The 20,427-nt window shown below is 34.4% G+C and overlaps 1 pseudogene; it reads right to left on the reverse strand.

The window, feature by feature from the left end:
• Positions 1-536: 536 nt before the first annotated feature.
• Positions 537-20,427, reverse strand: part of LOC143401885 (glutathione S-transferase A4-like) — a 33,227-nt pseudogene continuing 13,336 nt past the window's right edge.

Here is a 20,427-nt window from a genome sequence, read left to right on the forward strand (position 1 = left end):
TAGGGTATGTGGGAGAGGAGATGATTGACACTGAATGTGTTTTTGTTCATCTCATTTTTGAGTATTTCCTTTGTATTGGATGCCCTTTGTTGACTTTTTTATTTATTGGTGACTTCTTTATTTTGGCTAATATCAACTGCATTCATTACCACCATTTGACTTATAGCCCAAGGAAGAGTCATTCACTAAACATTGAGTTGTTATTAGACATTAAAAATTAGGAAGAGGCTGGATTTAGATACAAAGAGAGGAGAAAGGAGTTCTGGGGAGAACATGGGATCCTGCTAATTATCAGGAAATGAGTAACTGGACCAGCTCTAACTCAAAAAAGGTTTTCCAAAAAATGTCCCGTAACAATTATTCACTGGATCAAAAATTAAAAAAAATAAAGGTTGAAATTTTTCAAAGAGAAGATTTCCTTGACATGAAAGCCCCAACTCAACACAGCACTTTTAACAGAGCTGAGATCAATTAAGATAGCACTGCAGTCAGCCATCTCTAGGCACAAGCTCTGGCTCCCAGAAGGCCATGTTATTTTACAGCATAAAGATGTTGTAGATGGTTCTCACATAGATTTCATATTGCTTTTGGGCCCAAGGAATCTCCTAATTGTCGGGAAGTTATTTAATTTCACTATGTACTCCTGGAGGAAAGGAAATGCTGACAGGATATTAGGAATTTTCTCTTCTAGGACCAAAATGGTCTCTAGTAGAATCACAGCAGCAAGGCTCAGCTGATTATCAACAAGAAAGTTTTGTCCATGACCCCTTGAATCTTTCAAAAACAGTAAAGTATCTAATAGCTTTCTGGGTCATGTTAACCACTTCCTTTTGTTAATCATCTGGTTTTAAGGACGTGTGCCTGATAAGCAGTTCCAGGGGATCCAGTGTACCCTCCACATTCATGTCAGTCAATCACAGTTCTCTTCTTGAGGTTCTTGCAATAGAGCTGGTGCTTTTCTGCCATGTGGTGGAGAAAGCTTTGGGTCTGGACTAACTTCATACCATCAGTTTCAACCATGAGCACTTGTTGGAACATCAAGTGATTGCTATCCTGCAACTTGTGCAACTGTTCTTTTGTGTGCAGAAATTCATCATCAAACTCAACTCCAGTGAGTCAGGTCATATATGATCACTTACTATCCAAAAGTTACATGTTTAATCCCTTTCAAAATTCAGAATTAAATCAGAAGCAGTTTTTCTAATGAAGAATCATTATTTGCAGAACAGGGCATTGATTTGCTCCAAAATCTTACAGGTCTGTTCTAGATTTCCCTACTGGTTTATGCCGCACATTATCTCCTTTTTGCTACCAAAACTATGATTGGATCTGTTGAATCATCAGCCTGTATAGAAGAGAAATTCACATTGAAGGCTGGACTTGTTGTAGAGATTTCTCTTGCTCTGATCCCCACTTAGAAACTGAGAGCCTTACACATGACTTGGTAGCTAAGCTGAAATAACTCACTCCATTGTTGCCTTAAAAATCCAAAAAGTCACATTTTTTTCCATAATAGGTAGTTTCTTGAGAGAGATATTTGGACATGCTCCAGACTACTGAACTCCAAGCAATTTCCCTGATGTGTATGGCCTCTGAATTTATGTAGTTTATTTCCTGACCTTTCATTCGTATATGTCTTTGTAAGGCATCTCAATTGCTTTCCATTTTCCACTCATCATATACAATCAGCATAATATCATCAACATTTAGATTAGTGTGATGTAGACCAGATGGAATGTCAAGATGATCAAAATAGGAGACTATGTTATGACAGAGCAGAGTTGACTTGATGCAGAATCTGCAGTGTGCCAAAGTGTACTGTCAGCTTTACAGGTGAAAGCAAACTTCCAGTGCTCAAAGTTTTAGGGAAAAAATTACTAGATGAGTTAAAAATAGCATACTCAAATGTGAGAAATTATGTCAATTTGCTCCAGAAAAGATATTGTAAATGGGAAAGGAGCTACAATTGTAATAACCATCTAATTATACTAATTCATAGTCATTCTCCAATATTCATCTGACTTCTACATAGTAAAAACAGGTGGTGAGGAATGTGACAGGAATCACCACTATTGCATCTGTTACAGTTTTGAGGGTGACAATAATCCCTGTAATTAATCCAGGTACATGGTATTGCTTTTAGTTTACTAGCCTAAAAAAAGAGCTTCCACTTGGCCTTTCCTATGGTAATGCTCCCCACTTTAGTAAAGAGCCAATGTTGGAATCCTGCAAATTGCCAAGTGTATCTATTCTAATCATATGTTAAGAAGCTGGAGATATCAATGCAGAGAGCATGTATTGGGTTGTAGAAGTCATTGTGAATCAACATAGCCTCCTTCTCCATTCATTTCCTTGCCACGATAAACCCTTAATCTGACTCCTAAGACTGGAGTGACATTTTTTAAAAATATTTTTTTTTAGTTGTAGATGGACACAATATCTTTATTTATTTACTTATATGTGGTGCTGAGGATCAAGCCCAGTGCCTCATACTACTGAGCTACAGCCCTAGCCCCAGAGTGACATTTTGAGTCTTCAAGAATCAGTTTTATTTCAGAGACTATGTGTAGTAATACCTGAAACCTCAGTATCTGCCCCTGAAACTACACAATCAGCCTGTTAAATGGCCCCAGATCTTTTGGGCTGAAGGTTTAGTGGAAAATATGAAGTGTATTTGTAGCAGTACTAAAGAATCTTTCCTCCTAGTAATTATGATAATCAAAAGATCTCAAGGAGACCTGATCTATTCAAACAAATTAAATACTTGGGTCAGGAAATTGGGTGAGAGGCAATGGCTCACCATTGGGGCAACTCAAGTCAAAGTTCTGATTATGAAAACCAGGAGTTTTTCTTTTTTCCTGTTTATAAATCAAGCAGTATTCGAATAGGCTATTTATGTACTTATTCCCAGAGACACTGTCATGATTATGTATCACCAAATGTCCCTGTATGTCAAAATGTTCTGGGTGTTCATTATTCTTTGGCAGTACAGTGCTAGCTTTCAGTATCCATTACTTTAGGATCCCCAGTGTAATGATGGAGCCTATCTTGATGCCAATATTCCAAAAGTTATGTCCAAATATCTGGTTTAGAAATGAGAATTAATACAACTCTCTGTGTGTATGATATTGGGGATTGAATCCAGGCCCTCACACATGCTAGGCACGTGTTCTATCACTGAACCACATCTCCAGTTCCTTTTGTTTTTCCCATTTCATTTTTGAGACAGGGTCTTGCTAAATTGCCCAAGCTGCCTCAAAGTTGTGATCCTCTGGCTTCAGCCTCTTGAGTTGCTGGGATTACAGGTATGTGCTGGCATGTTTGGCCAACAGTTATTTATTATTTTAAAAATATTTTTAGTTGTGGATGAATATAATAACTTTTATTTTATATATTTATTTATTTGTGGTTCTGAGGGTCTAACCCAGCACCTCATACATGCTAGGTAAGCACTCTACCGGCAAGCCACAACCCCAGCCCCCTCAACAGTTATTTTTAAAGCTCCTCTCACTAATATATTTCAATGAGACAACCACCTTCTGGGCCCTGTAATGGTATATAGTTGGTGTGTGTGTATGTATGCATGTTGCATGTATGTAGACTATACACTATAAATTCACTCCAATATTCTTATCTTCTTATCTCTCATGTTCCTTTCTGTGTATCTTGCCAAGGAAGTTCTGGCATATCAATCCCATTAAGCATAGTCCACTGTTGAGTTCAACTCTCAATCAACTGACTAAACTATTAGAACAATTTATAGCCTCACTTGCCAACACATAAAAATCTAATATCTCTGCTACATGCACTCAAATCAAATCATTCACCCTGATTCAGGATGAATCTGCCCTTCTTGGTATGATATCCTTAAAAATCTGTTCCCATGCATATTTCCTGGATTCTGTCAAAATATTAGCAGTATTCTATAATTTCTTTGGTGACTAAATCAATTCTTTTTGGATCATACTTATATTTGATCCTTTATAGCAAGTTGGGATTTGATGCTAGTTGTGGTTCTGGTGTCAAAAGGCAGTTGGGGTATACCTTGAGCATAATGGCCATCCCTTAGTGATGCCTGTCTGTTTCAGGTAAGGTCATTCTAAATTTGAAAAGCAAAGGAAGGCTGTTCTCTATACACAAGGGAGAGAAGCCAATTCTCCTGATAAGGAAGATTTGGTGTTTAAAGATTCTCAATTTGGTATGAATCCAATTAGATGCTCTCACTTCAAGTTTCAAGGGCCCATTTCATATGAAACAGTATCCTACATTTTACATGACAACTTGGCAAGCCTTTGAATTCAACTGCCTTTGTAATTCTGTATTCTGCATAGTAAATATTGTGTTGGATTTTTTTGTGTGATTTATATTAAAAATTTTCCAGTTCTATTTATCAGTGTGATTTGTGTCTCTTGATCAGATTCTGACAGTTTCAGACATGTTGGCTAAAACATTGACTTGAAGATAATGTACTTGAAAAGTGCCATTGGAAATTAATATTAAGTACCAACTATGATAACATTGACTGCAGTATGCAACAGATTATATTATAATGCACTTGAGTTCTTACAGAAAGAAAATAACAAGTTTAGCTCAAGCCACTGTCAGAGAGCTAGAGAGTTCCAAAGAATTCCACAAAGAATGTAATTTCTTGAAGTTACAGGACAGATGTTGCTGGAAGTTTTTTTCTTCCCTAGTTTCATCTTCTCCCTCTACACTTGCTATTGGCAGAATGTAAGTTCAAGTTGACTGACAAAACAGAAAAGTAGTTTGCAAAGTGTGGCTTCAGTATCACAAAATAAGAAAAAGACAGGTGGTTTTGGCCCTGAGAGATAATAAATCAAGGACTTTAGTTAAGTGCACTATAGCTGATGCAGATAAATAGATTGAAATTGAAAGAAGTAAATCCAGTTCTAATTAAAAAGATCTTAAATTACTCTGTGATTCATAAGAATTTTGATATTTACATTGAAAGAAGGTAAAAATGAAATTTACTGTTTTGAAATAACTTTTTCATATATGTAAATTATACTTTTAAAATAGTGATACATGTAGCTCACAATTTGTATTTCAGAGATGGAAAATACCTCTTAGTTTTCTAGTTCATCTTGTTGTCTTTTGCATATTCGAATTACAGAATATTGCTACTAATCCACTGAATTTAACCCCAGGTCCTTTGTTTTAAGAGAATAAGCTCATGTAAGAGTGGAATTAGGCCTTAATGAGTAGTGAAGTCAAGTATATTTTGTTAATTCTCAGCTGCAGCTTGCTGCCCACCCCCACCACCTTATCTATGAATTAAAGTTTCAAGGTCAAGTTCCTTCATTGCTTCACACCTGTGAAAATACTTCATGGAATGTCCTCACTTTACACTGGAAAGGAAATAGATGCCAATAAAAATTATACAAATCAGAGCCACATTTCTAGCTACCTGTTTTGTTTGTAGTGCTGGGAATTGAACCCAGGGCCTTTGCATGTTGGACAAGTGTTCTATTATGGAGCTACATCCACATTACCAGCTACCCCAGTTACCAGCTGTACCAGTCAAATGGTAAAAAGGAGGAGAAAAATATTTTTTTTTAGATGACACTTGTCACAAGCTTTTTTAAATTCTGAGGATATTCAGATGCATCAGCATTTGTGTGTTTTTTTGGGTCAGGTTACCATGTGTATCATTTTTAACTGTCATTTAAAAATATATGCATATATATTTTGTCACTATAGCAAAATTGGAGAGTATACTTAACTCATGAAAGACAGAAGCAGTACAATACTAAGTTCCTTTTTCAGACTTGATATTTAACTAGACTGATCCAGGCCTGGTGCCACATGCTTGTAATCCCTGCTACTCAGAGGCTGAGGCATGCAGATCACAGGGTCCAGGCCAACCTGGGCAACTAAATAAGAATCTGTTTCAAAAATATAAATAAATAAGCTAGAGAATATAGCTCAGTGGGAGAGCACCCCTGGGTTCTCAGTATGGGGGGAAAAAGATTTAACTATAGCAGTGAGCTTAAGATTTAACTATAGCACTTGCGAGTTTCTAAGGTTTCAAACTTGGCTATTCTCACATCTACATTCATGATGCTGTAATGCATCTGTAAATGTTATCCACTGAGATTATTTTAGATGATCTCATTAACACCCTAACAAGCAGTAAACTTTACATCTTTACAACTCTGAAGTGTGGAACAAGAAAGTTTGGCGTGCATATGGTGGGGAGGGCAGGTGAGGGAAGTTGAGAAAATCCAAGTTCAAATATCAGCATGAAAAAAAATTTCAGTGGTCAGAAATGAATCACAAATTTGGGGAAATAAAAATCATAAAATACTCCGGTGATGGGGCATGAGAGTTTTAATTCACCACATTAAATTATTTACCTATTTCAGGGTAGAATATTTCCAACAATATTAAAGATACATTTCTCAAAGATTGAGATTTTTGTAATGTTTTTATTAGTGCATTATAATTATACATAATAGTGAGTTTTGTCATGACATATTCACACATGCACATAACATAATTTGTTCCATTTAAGTCCTCAGTATTTTCCCTTTCCATCCCCTCTCTCCTCCCCCAACCTCTTCCTGTAATCTACTAGTCTCCCTTCCATTTATTTATTTTTAATTAGTGCATTATAATTATATCTAAAAGTGGGATTCATTGTGATATATTCACACATGCACATAACAATTTATTTGATGTTATTTCCCCAAAACTCCCTTTTCCCCTTTTCTATTCTCCTGTTCTCCCTTCTATTTTGTGAGATTCCCTCGTCATCTTTTTTTTCTCTCTGACTTTCACAAATGAAATAAAACATACGACTCTTGACTTTCTGAATCTGGCTAATTTTACTTGGCATGATGTTCTAAAGTTCCATCCATTTTCCAGCAAACAATATAATTTCATTTTTGTTTATGGTTGAGTAGAACCCCATTGTGAATATATACCACACTTTCTTCATCCGTTCATCTGTTTCTCAAAGATTGACAGGTATGTCTTAAATATTTTTTTTAAATGATGGATTTGCCTCTTTAGTTAAAGAGGTAGATATGTCTGAGACCACTGGGGGAATGCCTTTTTTTTTTGGCCCAGGATTTTAATTTTAATTAGGTTATTTTTTACTATTTTTGTGAAAAGTGACATTTTAATATAATTTTGAAAATATAAAATTTTGAAAATATAATTGTGTGGAAACTAGATTTGGGTGACTTTGAGGGTAATATCTTCAGCCACAACTCTAACTCAACATAGGTAATTATTAATTTGATTTTTACTTCTGACATCTAGTTACTTTTCACTTTTTTTCTTTCTAAAATGCTGAGATCTGGGGAAGATTCCTGTACATATACATGTGTGTATAAGAAGAGAAAGAAAAAACTATTTTTTTAAAGTGATCATAATGTGTAAAATAGTTTTTGTAATATTATAACAGTAGTAACAATACTTTATAAAAGTACATTTACATGTGTCTGGTAATTAAAATATCAGTCAGGGTTTATATTACCAACTTATTGAATTAAAGAAATGAAGAATTTGACTCACTTTCCGCTTTGCTTTATATTATGCTGGACAGGTTGCATGGGAACACTTTTACTGGGTATGTCTCTTGAGGCTGAAATTATAGTGCTCTTGAGACAAAAAATAAGAGCTTAAAACAAAAACAATATAAAGTCTGTCATTTCAATATTTTTTCATTTAAAATATCCTTATTCTTACCAGTATTAAGTGAAAATATTATGCTCATACTTTTTTTTTTTTTTTTTTTTGCTAATTATATTCTCCATTGAGCCAAAAGAATCTTACAGAAATAGAATTTTTGTGGTAGTCTCCTGGGATACTGAGGTGACACTGACATCTGCATCTTAAATGAGAACATATCTACTACTGGCAAAAGGAATTAGTATGAACAAAACTAACTGAATCTTATTTATACCCCCCTCTTCACCTTCAGAGTTCTTATGTCATTTTATTTTTTATTTTTTGCTTTTAAAATATTCTGCCTATGATGTTGTAAGCTAAGTGGTCTATATGAACTTTGTTTTACACAAAACTTAGTACAATATCTAGATTGTTCATAGTATTTATTAAATGTGTCTGTGGATGAAAAAAGTGAATCATACTGTGATTTCAGTTGCTAAAACAATGCGCTGTTAAATAGGGGGCACAAAATTTATATTAGAGAGCTACAGCCCATGGAAGGAATAATCCATTCCAAATCCAGGATCAGTGGCTGAGCAAGCAATGTTCAAACTGTTGGGAAATTTTAATTTAGTCATTGATCAATCATTTTTTGAAAAAAAAAATTATTGAACACCTGTTATCTACCAGTTCCTGGAACAAGTATGGGGGCAATAATTCCCAGCAGAAGCAGTACCCAACTCCTGCATATGCAAGTGAATACTTCCATATGTTAAGGAAATGTAAGACTTATTTATGGTGTCTTTTTCAAAGGAATGAAGGAATTGTTTCATAAAGCAATTAGATGTGCCTTTGGGAAAAATAATGAATGATGTCTTCTAAAGAAAAATATGTTTTGGGCTGGGGTTGTGGCTCAGTGGTAGAGCACTCGCCTAGCATGTGCGAGGCCCTGGGTTTGATCCTCAGCACCACATAAAAATAAATAAAATAAAGGTATTGAATCCAACTACTACTAAAAAATGAATATTAATAAAAGAAAAATATGTGGGGCTGGGGATGTGGCTCAAGTGGTAGCAGGCTTGCCTGGCATGCGTGCAGCTCAGGTTCAATCCCCAGCACCACATACAAACAAAGATATTGTGTCTGCTGAAAACTAAAAAATAAATAATTAAAAAATTCTCTCTCTCTCTTTCTTTCTAAAAAAAAAGAAAAATATGTTTTAATTTTAAAATGATGCTCTGCTTTTGCCCTTGTGAAAAACTATTTGTTCCAATGCAGAATCACAGCAAAATCTCTTTAAATATATAGCAACTAATTTAAACACACATAGTGGCTGCAAAGTAGATAACTCTATTGAAGTGACGGCAACACGATGAGCTGATCAAGTTTGCTCATTTGCACTACCACTTGGCTGAAAAAGACTAAGAAGTCTTGGACTATAAGATAAATTTCCTAATTTCAAGAGGTTAAAATATGGGGAAAACATGACTAGAGGTAAAATATTAAATTTGTAGTTATCTGAGTCCAGAGCTTAATGCCATTTTACTTATATGTGCTGAGTTTTCCAAAAATGTACATACTATGCAAATCATGGGTTACCCTTTTCTTTGTTCATCATTCTACAAAATCAAGTCATTAGCAGAAAAACTATTTGTGGTATTCAAGTCTCTTGCACCACATACATATACTGTGCATTAGCAGCTGCTATATTCAATGTGGTTCTTAATAGAGCTGCAAACATCAGAGTAATTCAAGTTTTGTCTTGATCAAAGATTAGTCTTATATTAAAAATAATGACCTTTCATTGCTCCCTTATTCTATATTGAGGGCATTTTTTATTTATTTGATGTAAGATTGCTTCTTTATAATATTTATAGGAATATGTGAAGTGAACATGATTTCAAATGACTCAAAGTACATTATGTATTATGAATAATAGTATTGATGTAGTGATATCCTTTATATAATACTTAAAATTCTCTTATCTTCTTCATATAAATGTAGGCTTGAAATGAAGTACGTACTTTCTTAGGATATAAAAACTTCTATTTCCCATACCTTATTCATATTCTTAGAATTTTTACACATCTTTAACTAAGCTCAAGTTCTTTTTCCCCCTAAAATTACTGACTTTTTAAAATTAAAAGATTTATCCACAAATGAAGGGGTTCTTAATGATGCATAGTAATTGATAATCCCATCAGTTTTAATGGGTTTTTGACCTAGTTCTTTTTTCATTCAAAGTAAAAACAAAAGAACTAAAAGCTTTCACCTTGGCAGCCAGACCAAGTTTTACAGATTACCCATGGACTTGAACATTCCAAGGCACTTTATACAACATTTTGAATTTAATAGTCATGTGAACATTGTACCTTCAAGCTGAAAATTTTTAGTGCTGATGTCATGAACTCAATTTTTGGAAGATTTCTGAGCTGAGGAAAGGTCTAATTAATTATGTGATTACAGTGCATAGGAGCATCTTCCAAAATATGTGCAAAATGACTTAACTTCAGGTCAGAGATGAATCAGATCATATTATGCTGTCATTTCAATATTTTTCACTTAAAATATCCTTATTCTTACCAGTATTAAGTGAAAATATCATGCCTCAAGGTAGATGAGGACCCATGTCTCTTGACCTCTGGTACAATTCACTGTTTACCAAAGAATTGGCAACTGACATGACAGCAATCAAAAGAAGGCTCTGGGTTTTAAGCACACTTGGTGGTTCTTTTGTTGTTGGATTTGATTTTTATGATGTCAATAAACAGAATAATCTGAGTTCTTCTCTCTGTACCCTATCTCAAATGCATTCACTGAAATGCCACAAACTGCATCTCCTGTTGAGGAATCTCATACTGCCAAAATAAGTTTTGGGATTCACTGGCATTCCAGATTTTTATTCCCTTGGCAGAAAACTGTGTAGCATCTTTGGATAAATTTTATATATATACAAAATTATAAAAAATATATAATATATTATATATATTTATATATAATTTATATACATATAATTATGCATAACTAAAATTTTATATACACATATTATGATATACCACAATAACTCCTCCAAAATACCTTTCCCAATACATGTTTTGTTGCTAGCAAAGGAAACCATTCTCTTAGGCTATATGTTGTTGCATGAGGAACATAACACAAGATTCTGAAGTCACAAAAAAGGATGTGCTCACTCTTCCTCAAGTACTGATTTTGGCTTTGGAAAGGATGCAGCTCTGGTTTTGAGTCTGAGCAAGTGGGTGCCAAGAGACCGTGTTCTGCTATAGAAGGCTATAAAGCCTACAGATATTTTAAATGTTATGTAGGAAAAATTAACTATTGATTTCATTTGGAGGTGTAAAATTACTAAAAATATAAATAGGAGGACTTGGGATTATAAGTTTGGGAACCACAGAGATATACTTTTCTAACAGTGCATTGAGGAGGCGGACATAATCGGAGCAAAATGGAGAAAGTATCATGATAGTGGTAAACATACAATGCTAAAAGCTCAGAAGAGGGCATTAATAACAGTCAGGGAATGATCAGGCAGTGCTTCCTAGAGAAGGACAGGTGACTTGAAAGATTTGAAATTATTCAGATGAATGGAGGTGATTCCAGATTGATGTAGAAAGACCCTGGAGGCATAGCACTCTATAGATCTATAAATGGTTCAAGAAGTCCAAGATCAAAGGAAAAAAAATAGAGTTTTGATTGGACATGATGTCAAGTTGTCCATACCCATTTATTGCTTCTCCTCCTTCAGACTCTATTAAAATGAAGTAAAATACACCCCCCTGGCTCCCACATACAGCATCATCCATAGAGGAAAGGGAAACATAAGAGAAGGCATTAATAAATGAAAGTTTATTACATTTTGTGAAATTTTAAGAAGTTAATATAAACAGGGATGATATTTAAGAATATTTAAAAATACATATGACACAAAATACAAGCAATCAAGAAGAGCCAGCAATGGTGGTAGAGGTGCAGTTTCCTGGGGAGCCTATGCTGAAGCAGTTGTGTGATCCACTCTCATCTATCACATAGGGCTGGCTCTTTGGCTTCCTGTTGGTTCAACCAAACGGAGACATCAAGAAGTGTCAGGCATTTATTCCTTATCTGCTGAGCCAACGTCTGGCAGTGCCTGCTCTCTTCTGCCTAAGTCCACATCTCCTGCAGGGCAAAGTGACACTCTTCTATAGTTGCAGCTCCACCTGGTTGTACCAACAGTTCCTTTTATTACCTCTTCAGTCCTAGGGAGGGAATAGCTCTTTGATTCTGATGATTCTGGGGCCCTGCCTATCCCTCGGAGGTTTCCTTTAACCCTGTTCATATCTTTGTAATTGGTCTCTGTTAAATTCTTCAAGGGAGAACTTCTCTCTGGAAATGGCTTTAGGAAAAACTCCATATATTGATGTTGAGATCTCCTAATGAAATACAGTTCTCACTCAGTAACTTCAAAGTGAAACATGCCAGTTGACATACCTCATTCATATACAGAAAACTGCTGATTAGCTTTTCTATTTTTCATTTTAAGTGTGTGTGTGTGTGTGAATATATATATCATTAAAAATTTCAAGGCATAAGTGTCAAACACTCTAAATAAGAATGAAAGGTAAAAGAAACTTATAGAGAAAGTACTCAGAAGAAATAAAACAACACACCAATCAGAATTAACCCCTTCCAGATGAAAAACTTCACAGTTCCAATTATTTCTTTAACCCATTAAGTTCCAAGTTTTTAATTATGTGAATATTTCAAATGAAATTGACACCAAGTGCATTAAAATTGTTTGGAGATCATAAGCTAGAGCTTATATGTATCATTATATTAATTGAAATTAATGTTATAATTATAGCTTTATCATTATATAACCATATTGTATATTTTATGATTATAGTATATATTTGAGTTTTTTATTGTTATTCCACACTTGTGACCATGGGACAAATGGGTTTGAGATTAGTGAGAACATGTTGTAACCATTAGAAAAAAACAATGTTACTTCAAAAATCAGTAAACAGTTAAGTTTTGTAAGCTAAAAATTTGGAAAATGGAGATATATCTCAGTAGTATTATAGTACTTGCTTAACATGTTGGGGGTTTGATTCCCAGAACCATGCCCACACCCCCCCCCCAAACCAAAAACCAAGCAAATGAATCAAAAAACCCACCACCACTAACAACCACTAAAACAGTGACCTTTTGTTCCAGGCCTGGTGGCATGTGCCTGTTTTCCCCATTTCTCATGAATCTGAGGACTGCTCAAGTCCAGGGATTTGAGGACAGCCTGGGCAACATAGCAAGACTGTCTCTAGTGGGGAAAATGGTAGAAAGAAAGAAAGGAGAAAAAGAAGGAAGGAAGGAAGGAAGGAAGGAAGGAAGAGAAAGAAAGAAAGAAAGAAAGAAAGAAAGAAAGAAAGAAAGAAAGAAAGAAAGAAGAAAGGAAAAAAGAAAGGAAGAAAGGAAGGATATGTAAAACTTAAAGTCAGGGAAATTTTGGAAACTACAATGAAAAAGAAGGGAGGAAATATTACAGAAAAGAAGATACTTAGAAGACAAATACAGAAAGTTCCACATTTTATGAATATGAGACAATAGAAAATGGTGTTTAAAATTCTGCAAGAAATGCCTGTCTGCCCTTCTGTCTGTCTGTCTACCTATCTCTCTATCTATCCATCCATCCATCTATCCATCTATTATCTTGCTAATCATCCCCTGTCTCTCATCTATCTGTATGCATAATTCTGGGAACTTTACACTCAGGCTACCACTGAAGAATAAGATCAGAACCTGCTTTGAAGGTTCACTTTCCATGCATTTTGTAAGCTCTTAGTGAAGGATGTGTTCCAGCAAAATGAGGAAATCATTCAAGGAAGGGGAAAATATAAGATCTTTGTCTCCAACAAAGTAGAGTACCATAGAGAAGTGTCAAGATGAACTGTTCAGTAGGCTTAGCATACAGTATCTTTTAACTGGCAGGAGAATTGAGCCTTTTATGATGGAGTACTCCAGGAAAAAAGTAGATCTGATAGAATGCATGGAATTGTGGTAATAAAGTATTAAAGATAATTATGCAGAAATTATGCAAGCAACAACGTTTTTATTGACACAGTATTAAATAAAAGACTCTGTATTAAAGGAACCAATATCTTGATAATTTCTTTCTGTACAGTGAATTATATCTTCTGGTCATATTTAGATATTGATTTGCTTAAAAGTAACTTACTTATATTCAAAAATAAGAGAAGGGAGGTGGGAAGAAAAGAGCTCACTGCACATGACTCATAAATGGAAATCAATAATGTCTGAAGTATTGATAAAGTCAGAAAGAGAATTCTAAACATATGTATGAGAGACTTCTAGTGGTCACCAACTGTCTTCTTTTGTTCAACAGAAAGACTGACCAGAACAAGGAATATCTCTACACTCTCACTTGGAGCTGGGATAAAGTTTGGCTAATAAGATGTTTGCACGTTTCAAGTGATAATACTGGGAGTCTCTTTTAAGGATACTTAAAGATACTTAAGACATGTACTCTTTATTCTTTGGCTTTTTCTCCTTAAAGAGGGATTGTGCCTCACACCATGAGGGTCTGATTTTAGTGGTGGTGCAGTGTGAACCAAGAGAAGTCTGGTTCCTTATATGGAACAATAAAAATTGTTGTTTAGAGGCTATGATTAATGCTAAGGAAGAACAGAGGGAGGAGCTGTTGTTTCACATTATAAAATTCAGTTTCAGCAAGTTGAATATCAACTTGCTACTTCTGTATACTGAAATTGGTTGAATATCAGTGATTTCATATTGTTCAATCAATTTATCTAAAAATTGGTGCATATCTTAGTATGGTTAAATAGTTAGAAATGCAAAAGTAGAAAGATGAGACTGTTAAGTAGACAGTCATTTAATCCTGAAGGAATTTATATATCATGATAAAAATTTGTGGTTTAATTTTTTTTTTTTTACCCATGCTGTTGATTGCTAAATGTAATAGTCTGATCATGACGCTGAATAAATGTGTCTTTAAAAAAAAAAAAGAATTTGTGGTTTAATGTGATCTGTTGATGTTTTAGAGACAATTCTCACAGTAAAATAGAAGGGGCAAGAATCTGTTGTATACTAAATAATAAAGAAAGAGGCCTTTCTAATCACCAAGTGACAGATAATGAAGACTAAACCAAGGATATTGTAGGGATGATCAAGTTCATTGATAAATATTAGAGAGATAGACCTGGTAGAGCTGTGTTAGCAAGAAAAGAAAGACAGGAGGTGAAGGAAGGGAAGTGGAATAACATGTGTTTAAGACCCTGTCTCAGTAGCCCTTCAGACAGGTCTTCACTCCATGTTTGCCTTGGGCATGTTCTGTTTTCACACTGTGCTTTCCACTGTTCATCTGCAAAATGGGGAACAACACTACTTCCTTCTTAGTGTTTGGTGAACATTACATGAAAGAGAACCTATAGAATGCACACCAACTGTGTTGCACAGAATAAGTGAATAAAATTGAAAAGTATTAAGTTGAAGAATGGAATAAATATTTGCTAATAATATTACTATAAGGTTCTACCTTCCTAAAGAGGAAGCACAGGAAAGACATGTACTCTTTAGTAAATTAGTAGAATAATGAGAATTTACAGGATGGAAGTTGGGCTATAAGTAGTCATTGGTATTCAGGTTTCAGGCAGAATTTGAAACTAGGGGAGTGAATTATTTTTATGTCTAAGAAGAACATATGGAGTGAAGAGAGATAGAGAGAAAGAGAGAGAGAGACATGAAGGAATACAAATATTTTAAAGGAATGAAGGCTTCAGAGGAAATTAAGTGTTAGAAATCAGAAAATCAGATATGGAATAAGAAGAACAATGGCAAAAATTGGCTAAGTAACAATTTCAGCACATTCACATATGACAAGAATTTATACATCATCATTAGCTTTTGCATCTAATGGGGCTAGGAACTCAGGAGCCAGAGGACAGAAAGCAGAGGCACTGCCAACTATGAGGAAAGTCAGTCAAGCTGCTGGGAATGGACTCCTTTTTCTAGAAACCTGTCTAGGAATGAGAAAACTGGGAGAGATTTGAGACTATGTCTCCATGTTAATAAATAAGACTTCAGAGAAAAAGACAAAGAAAATAGAGGAGACATAGCACACACACACGACAGAGCAAGATCCCTGAGGATCTGTTCTCTTCTGATTTTTCTATATTGCCTTCTGAGGTAAGTAGAATTTGTGAATCAAAAAAGAGGAATTATTATACTTGACACTTATTTATGTAAGATGTGTTTTAAAACCCTCATGGAAAAGTGTTTTGTTCACTTGTATATCTTTTCCCCATTTTCTTTCTTGAAAGTAATAACACTACACACAAATAAACACAGAAAGAAATCAATCCAAAATGACATCATCTGTCTAGGGAATATTCTTTATGCCCAAACAGAAACAATTCTTTTCGATAACTTTTCCTATTAACATTCCACTTACAGAAAGACTAGGGAAGGGCTGTGCCTCATAGGTAGAAAACTACTTTCTATTTTAGTTTCTTCAAAGAGGTAATAGAGTGCTTTCATCTGTCTATAAAGATAGAGGTGTGTGTGTGTGTGTGTGTGTGTGTGTGTGTGCGTGTGTGCATGTGTGCGTATGTGTGTGTGTGTTTAAAAATATCCCAGAAGTTGAAATTAAAGTCTTCATATAATTAGGAGAGAGTTTTTAAAAATTTCAATAACAATAATCATAATAAAATGTGGTATTTGATCTTATGGTTTAAAAAAAAGGCATTTCTTAGAACAAGAGGGAAATTCATACAGCTATGGGAAGGTGGACCCTGTGCTGTGATCTATGGTCTTTCAGTACTGTTTTGTAGCCACTATATATAGAAACAGTGCCTACAGGAGAACCCATGTGCTTTTCTACATCAGTATCTGACTAATCCCAGGAAGTGAACTTCCATTAAAGCTGGGGATAAGAACAGGATGATTATTTTTAAATTATTTTCAATACGTTTTCAATCCATATATTGTTCAACATGTAAGGGAAAGCTGATTTATATATGTCACTTTGAGAGAGCTAAAGAAAAGCTCAACAAGAAATGTTCCTCATGATTACCAAGCAAATGTCACTGCAGGCAAAAATACTGTAATCTGTGTTCCTTGTATGAGTGCTAATTATGCCAGATACTAACTATGTGTTTTAAAATCACTCAAATTTTTAATAATTACAATCCTATACCCTAGACACCAGCATCACCTCATTCAGTAGAGGAAGAATTTAAGACTCAGTTAAATGGCTTTCCTATATTTTGAGATTTTGATATGTGGAATTTAAAGCTATTAGTGGGGAGATCAATTTTTCTAGCACTTGGAAAGTTGAGTGTGTTCTAGAGAAAAACAATTAAGATGTTAAGAAAATATTCATTCTGTCAAAAGAAAATTCTATGTATAAAAATCTTTCATCTTATCTAAAATGCCAGGAAAGTACTCCTATTCTGATTGTTATTTTCAACCAGATGTTGAGACTCAGTTGTTGCTTTTCAAGGTTTCTCATTTTATGCAATTGAAGTATTATTCCTCAAAACTTGTCCATTTTTTGGTTAAATATCTACAATTCTACTTAAAAGGGGGTGCTTCCTATGAGCACTCGGTATTGAAAATTTTTATGTTATCAAAAAAGATAAATGATTATTTATTAAATAAGCAAATTTAGGTTTAACTACCTATGCAAACAGAGACTTGAATGCTTCAAATCATGAGACTTAGACATGAACTAAATGAGCATCATGGTAATATGGTGGTCACTAGCTATGGGGCACTATCTGCTAAGACGATGACTCAGATGGTGCCTAGGTGGCTTAAGCCCAGGGCATGCAATCCCAAGAGTCCTTATATAAGGCCAAAGTAATTCTGGCCATATTTCCATGGATACAAATATTTTAAAATATTTGTATCTTTTATAAAGTTCTTAGTATTTACTAAGTTTTAACACTATATTTCTTACTATTTTTGCATTACTTCAAACTTACAGAATGGTGGGGAGAATAGTACATAGAACTTATGTGCTATATACCCTTTGCAAGATTGACTAGATGTCTATATTTTGCCCCATTTATTCTGTCATCTTCTCTCAGTCTTTCTAAATATATATTTGTATTTTTCTGAAACTGTTGAGAATAAATTTCAGATACCATGTCTGTCCTAAAGGTACCAAGATTTATTTCCTAGAACTAAGAATATTTCACTGCATAACCACAATTTAATTATATAATCAGGAAAAAATCAAGACATCACAATTATCTAATCCATGTCCATATTCAAATATGATTAATTGTTCCAATAATGTTCTTTATTGCTATTTACTTCCCAGACCCAGGAGTGCATTTAATTATCATACTTCTTTAATCTGGAACTGTTTTTCAATCTTTCTTCATCATTTATAATAGTGATATTTTAAAGATATACAAGGTACTTATTACATTTTTAACTCAATGTAAAAATTAGCATTTTAAAAAATATTTATATTTTAGTTGTAGTTGGAATCAATACCTTTGCTTTATTTATTTATTTTTATGTGGTGCTGAGAATCGAACCCAGGGTGTCACATGTGCTAGATGAGTGCTCTACCACTGAACCACAACCCCAGCCCTTAATTTTAATGAAGAATGCTAAAGAAATGATATTGCATCCTTCTTGTACTTCATAGTAGGTGACAAATGTGATTGGGTTAGCTCCAACCCTGATGTTGCTAATTTTCACCACTCAAGGAAAAAAGTGGCTAAGTACCAAGTTTCTGCTCTGTAAAGTTACCAATTTTCTCTTTATAAATAGTAAATTATTTTGGAGTATTCACCAATGAACCTTGCCTGAATCAATTATTACTATAAAACTGTAAAAAAGTAACTTTCTAAGTCTTTTTTCTGCAGTTATTAATTAATATTCTACTGCAAAGAATTTTCCCTTTTCCCACCTTTGTGTGTGTATAGAATTATGTATTTATAGCAACTTGATCTCATAGATTTTTATTTTATGTAGTAAGTTTTAGTATTTCACTGTCATTTTCTATTTTGATGCCAAGTTGCCCCTTTTGTTATTAAATTTTTAAAAATGGCATCAGCCAACTCTGTTAAATCATGTGACTTGGATTTGAAAAATTCTAGTTGACTTCATACATACAGACAGACACATAGAATGGAATTGAACTTTATTGACTATAAATAAAATCAGTCATGAAAGTCAAGGATTTTGAGGAGGGGTAGCTTTGTTGTAATCAGTGTATAGCTTCTTTAACAATCCACTAATATTTCTTTGTTGTTGTCAGTATGGTATAGTCCATTCCCATTTGTAGGATGAGTCTGTCCCTTAACATTCTCAGTTAATCCTCAGGAGAATTAACATATTTACATTGCTTCACCTTGTGCCAGCTTTTTCTGTTTTCTCTTTTCAGAGATCCTTTTAACCCAAAAGAAAGCCTGAGGGCTCAGGAATAGTTTAAAATACATCTTGGTGACAAATAGTTGCTTCTAATTATTAATTATTGATTCATTTCTTCTATTTAGTTTAATTCAGCAGCTATTATTTATTCAGCTTCTTCACAGGTTTGTTTTATCTGGGATATCTTTGGGTTTTGTTAATCTCCCTTTGAAAACCCCATATAATAGTACTTTTTAAAAACTGGACCTTATTTGCACATCTATAAGCTTATATCTCAAAGTCTGTTTCCATGAACCCAGTGAACATATCGATTACCATGGCTTCTCATTTTTCTAATGAATAAAGGGGTCATGGAAAGATTCCTTTGATATTGCACCCAGAAAACCATATGTACAATTGCTCATGGGCTGAAGAACAAGGTGTTCAATAATTGTGAAACTTCCTAGAAGAAAATTAGAGTTTAGAAGGACTTTGAATTTAGATCATAAGCCTCAAAAACATATTGAGTGCTTTTTGACTAGGCCTCTTCTTGGACTTGGGAAAACAGGTGGGATTATTTGGATTGAAAGGAGTCCACTGGATGAGACGCACTGGAAGAAGACTAAGATATCCATTTATTGGGTTATTTAGGGGTTGTTTTGATTTTGTGCCTAGCCCAAGTAAAGCATTATGTTGCTTGGCGAAATATTTTCTGTAAGATACTCTAAGTCTTTATATTGTTTTGTGTTATTTTTAGAAAATATCCTTTGACTCTGCAGGAGAGGGAGGTTTACTTGAATATGCAAGCTATTGTTTGAAATGAAAAAAGTGACACTCATGTAGAACTTCACCACAAATATGCTTTTAAATAGCACCTAGGATTAATCATATTTAAATACTCCTACTAGAAAAAAAGTTTTTGTTTGTTTGCTTTTAATTTTGGAGAAATGTTATTTGCTTAACAATGGGCTCATTCAACCCCTCTGAAATACTGTTGATGTTGAAAACATTTCTAGTTGGTTCACATTTATTTATTAGAATGGCTGATGAAAAAGGTTAAATATCCCTGTACTATCTACAGTAAATAGAAAAGGAGTTCAGATTATCTCTATCCACATCTAGATGTTTTGGGCACCATTCCTTACACACTGTTAAAAGCAACCTTAAAAATAAGCCAAAATGCAGCAAGTGAAAGCTGCCAATCTGGTTTCTGGATATATAATTATGTTCATGTTCAACTCTGCAAAGCTGCCTAGGGATCAGTGATTACATATCAGCTCTTCAGAAAAGTACAACATGAGGATACTTTGTTCACTGTCATTTTGTTGAGAGGGCCTCTATAGTATAGCTGTCATTATTTCTTCTTTAGAAGAATATAAGCATTTATTC

Source organism: Callospermophilus lateralis, chromosome 6, assembly GCF_048772815.1.
Source record: "Callospermophilus lateralis isolate mCalLat2 chromosome 6, mCalLat2.hap1, whole genome shotgun sequence".
Classification (NCBI taxonomy): domain Eukaryota; kingdom Metazoa; phylum Chordata; class Mammalia; order Rodentia; family Sciuridae; genus Callospermophilus; species Callospermophilus lateralis.